The sequence below is a fragment of the Astatotilapia calliptera genome, chromosome 1 (genome assembly GCF_900246225.1).
Source record: "Astatotilapia calliptera chromosome 1, fAstCal1.2, whole genome shotgun sequence".
Lineage (NCBI taxonomy): Eukaryota > Metazoa > Chordata > Actinopteri > Cichliformes > Cichlidae > Astatotilapia > Astatotilapia calliptera.
The window spans coordinates 5,165,282-5,170,581 of record NC_039302.1 but is presented as its reverse complement, the minus strand read 5'-3'; positions in this window follow the sequence as shown (position 1 = coordinate 5,170,581).

Here is a 5,300-nt window from a genome sequence, read left to right as displayed (position 1 = left end):
GTCAGCTTCAGAGAAACTTTTTTTAACTCTCGAGTTTGTATTAGGAGCAGCCACTTTACTGATAACACTGTCATTTATGAGTTTTCTTCTCTTTGTAGTTTTTCATCTTTCTTGCTATTATGGCACTCATTGTTCTGTCATCTCTCACTCATCCTGACTAAATAATCTAATTTATGGCCTTTAGTGTTCTTGTTGAAAACCAGAGTGACGTGGAACACCACAGCTTTGTAAGTTCATAAAGAACGTCTTCACTCTGACATTAAAGCAATGAAAGAAGATCTTCTTTCAACAGTCTCATAAACCTTAAGAAGAATAATCCCGGGCTACCTTGAGACTAACCACCTAAGCCTGCTTTGTTACTCTGTGATGACTGTGTCCTCCCGTTGGCCCTCAGTGCCCTGAGTCATGGGCTTCATGCTTTCCATTTACAATAAAAGGCTTAGTTTCCATAATGGGTAAGATGAAACTCTTATCATCTTTACCTCCTTCTGTGAAGTTTGGGACTTTTAAAAGGTTCATTGCTAACTAGTGCTGGGAGATATGGAAAAAATATTTATCACGATATGAATTATTTCATATCACGATAATATTATATTATTATTATTATTATTATTATAATATGTTTCCAGTTATTCTCTGAAAAGTTTAACAAAGACCTAGACACATTAATTCTTAATTAGGGGTCACTTGGAATTACTACAGCCATATATATATATATATATATATATATATATATGTCCCTCATCCTATTCATGTAGCCCCTTCCGATCTTCTGCTTGCGTAGTAGCATTCCAACAATGCCCTGTTTTCGTCTCTTGCCCACCGATGCCTTCTTGTTCCAGTAGCCCACTTTTCGTCAGGGTGCCCTGGTTCCTCAACACCTGACACGGACCTTGTTGATCCGGGCGACGTCCGAGCCGGCATGCCTTCATATTTATCTGTCTCGCTCATGTCTGCGGTAGGCTTGCTTAGCATTGGGGGTCTAAGCCTTAGGACCCTTACTGGATACAGACGCCCCAGGCAATCGAACTTGCGATCCTCTGTTCCAAAGGCGTGTAGTCTAACCACTACGCTACAATACGGCAGCAGTGATCAGTGAGATGCTTGGCTACAAGTTGAACAGCCACAAGGGGCAGTACCCTCCATGGAGAAGGAGGCTAGAGTGCAAGATCAAAGTAGCACGGAGGGAGGTTAGCCAACTAACGGAGGTGCAGAAAGGTGCGACTCACAGCCTTGGCCAGCCGCTTGAGGAGGTACACCAGAGAGATAGAAGGCAGGAGAATAAACCAGCTATAATAAACGAGAGTACACCAGCAAAGGTGTACTCTCAGTGGCAAGGGAACAATAATAATAAGAGAACAGCACCACCAAGGCTGGAGACGGAGCAATACTGGAAGAGCATATGGGAGAAGGACGCAACCCATAACGGCAATGCTCAGTGGCTAGTGGATCTGAGGGCAGACCATAGCAACCTCCCTGAACAGGGTCCAGTAACCATCACAGTGGCAGATATCCAAGAAAGGGTCTCCAGTATGAAGAGTTGGACAGCACCAGGGCCCGACATGGTTCACGCCTACTGGCTAAAGAAGCTGAATGCACTCCACGAGCGTCTGGCAGCACAAATGAACCAGCTGCTAGTTAACGAGAGACACCCGGAATGGCTAACCGAAGGTCGGACTGTCCTGATCCCCAAGGACCCCAAGAAGGGACCCGTCCCCTCCAACTACCGACCAATAACCTGCCTCAGTACCACATGGAAGCTCCTGTCAGGCATCATATCGGCTAAGATGAACAGGCACATGGGTCAATACATGAGCGGGACACACAAAGGAATTGGCAAAAATACCAGAGGTGCAAAACACCAGCTACTGGTAGACAGAACAGTCAGCCGAGACTGCAAGACCAGACTGACCAACCTGTGCACTGCCTGGATTGATTACAAGAAGGCCTATGACTCAATGCCCCACAGCTGGATACTGGAATGCCTAGAATTGTACAAGATCAATGGGACCCTAAGAGCCTTCATCAGGAACTCAATGGGGATGTGGCGCACAACACTAGAGGCCAACTCCAAGCCCATAGCGCAAGTCACCATCAAGTGCGGGATCTACCAAGGAGATGCTCTGTCCCCACTGCTGTTCTGCATAGGCCTGAACCCCCTCAGTGAGATCATTAACAAGACTGGCAACGGATATCGACTACGGAACGGAGCAGTTGTCAGCCACCTCCTGTACATGGATGACAACAAGCTGTATGCCAAGAGTGAACGAGACATCGATTCACTGATCCACACTACCAGGCTATACAGCAATGACATTGGAATGTCGTTCGGACTGGAGAAGTGTAGTCGGATGGTAACAAAGAGAGGGAAGGTAGTCAGAACTGAGGGGATTGAACTACCAGAAGGCAACATTGCAGACATAGAGGACAGTTACAAGTACCTGGGGATCCCACAGGCGAATGGGAACCATGAAGAGGCCGCTAGAAAAGCTGCAACCACCAAGTACCTGCAGAGGGTCAGGCAAGTCCTGAGGAGTCAGCTGAATAGTAAGAACAAGATCCGGGCCATCAACACGTACGCCCTGCCCGTGATCAGGTACCCTGCTGGGGTAATAGGCTGGCCAAAGGAGGAGATAGAAGCCACTGACATAAAGACAAGAAAGCTCCTCACCATGCATGGAGGGTTTCACCCCAAGTCCAGCACCCCGAGGCTGTACGCTAAGCGGAAGGAAGGGGGCCGGGGACTGGTGAGTGTCAGCACCACAGTCCAGGATGAGACAACGAACATCCAAGAATACATTGGGAAGATGGCCCCAACTGACAGAGTGCTCAGTGAATACCTCAGGCAGCAGAAACCCAAGAAAGAGGAGGGAGACGAGGAACCATCATGGAAGGACAGGCCCCTGCACAGTATGTACCACCGGCAGATAGAGGAGGTGGCTGATATCCAGAAATCCTACCAGTGGCTGGACAAAGCTGGACTGAAAGACAGCACAGAGGCACTAATCATGGCAGCACAAGAACAAGCTCTGAGCACAAGATCCATAGAGGCTGGGGTCTATCACACCAGGCAAGACCCCAGGTGCAGGCTGTGTAAAGATGCCCCAGAGACAATCCAGCACATAACAGCAGGGTGCAAGATGCTAGCAGGCAAGGCATACATGGAACGCCATAACCAAGTGGCCGGCATAGTGTACAGGAACATCTGTGCCGAGTATAACCTGGAAGTCCCGAGGTCAAAATGCGAGATGCCCCCCCAAGGGTGGTGGAGAATGACCGAGCTAAGATCCTGTGGGACTTCCAGATACAGACGGACAAAATGGTGGTGGCTAACCAACCGGACATAGTGGTGGTAGACAAACAGAAGAAGACGGCCGTAGTGATCGATGTAGCGGTTCCGAATGACAGCAATATCAGGAAGAAGGAACACGAGAAGCTGGAGAAATACCAAGGGCTCTGAGAAGAGCTCGAGAGGATGTGGAGGGTGAAGGTAACAGTGGTCCCCGTGGTAATCGGAGCACTAGGTGCGGTGACTCCCAAGCTAGGTGAGTGGCTCCAGCAGATCCCGGGAACAACATCGGAGATCTCTGTCCAGAAGAGCACAGTCCTGGGAACAGCTAAGATACCGCAGGACCCTCAAGCTCCCAGGCCTCTGGTAGAGGACCCGAGCTTGAAGGATAAACCGCCCGCAGGGGCGTGCTGGGTGTTTTTTTTTTTATATATATATTAGGGGTGCAACGATACACAAAATTCGATACAAAAAAATGTTCATGCTTTTTTAATTTGTCATTTATTAAAATTATAAATATATATTTTAACTCAAAAGTACAGTTTTTAAATTTAATGTTGCTGAAACAAAGTAATAAAAAAAATAAATATATCTGATCGAGAAATCACTCATCTTTGGAAAAGAGAGTTTATTACAGAGAAATGGCTCTTTCCAAAATAAAAGCTATACTATACGCTTCTTCTGGGCTATATTCTCAGCAGCATATTAAACATATCAGGTCCCCATAAGGAGAATCATGTGCTAACGGCTGTCTAATGACTCGGATAAAGTTTGTAGCATGCGTGCTTGTTGTTTTTGTCTGCTTCCACTTGTTTTTGCACTAGGAGGATGTCTGCGTAAATGTGCAGTCATATTCATTGTGTTCCCATTAGTGCTGTCAGCGTTAATCTGAAATGACGTCAACGCCACAACACGGCAAATCTCCGTTAACGAGCTACCGCGGATCGCCCCGTGTGTGGGGCTGGACAGCGTCAACACGTTAACGAGCAAACTGCGCTAACGCAGTAGTTCCCACCCATGTAATTGAGCATTGCGTGGCACATCCGACATACTGTTTTACTTTTGTCCATGACGATCTGAATGAGGGTGGGGGAGGTTCATTTTTCGGGTAGCGTTGAGGCAGTTGCCATGTTGCAACGAGCTTAGCTTCTGTCTTGCTAGCTTGCGCTGCGCTCAGTGGATCTGTACTTGACAGTGCAGCCTAGGCGGAGTAGTCGAACGCAGATCCACTGAGCTCTCAACACAGACAGCATTGTCAGAAGAAAAGTTGATAAAATAAATTTGAAAATTTGTATTGTTCGATACATATGCGTACCGAACCGAAAGCACTGTATCGAACGGTTCAATATTGATACGAGTATCGTTGCACCCCAATATATATATATATATATATGTATGTATGTATATGTATATATATATATATATATATATATATATATATATATATATATATGTGTATATATATATATATATATATATATATATATATATGTGTATATATATATATATATATATATGTATATATATATATATGTGTATATATATATATATATATATGTATATATATATATATATATATATATATATATATATGTATATATATATATATATATATATATATATATGTATATATATATATGTATATATATATATATATGTATATATATATATATATGTATATATATATATGTATATATATATATATGTATATATATATATATGTATATATATATGTGTGTATATATACATATATATATATATATGTGTATATATATATATATGTATATATATATATGTATATATATACAGTGGGGCAAAAAAGTATTTAGTCAGCCACCAATTGTGCAAGTTCCCCCACTTAAAATGATGACAGAGGTCAGTAATTTGCACCAGAGGTACACTTCAACTGTGAGAGACAGAATGTGAAAAAAAAATCCATGAATTCACACGGTAGGATTTGTAAAGAATTTATTCGTAAATTAGGGTGGAAAATAAGTATTTGGTCACCTCA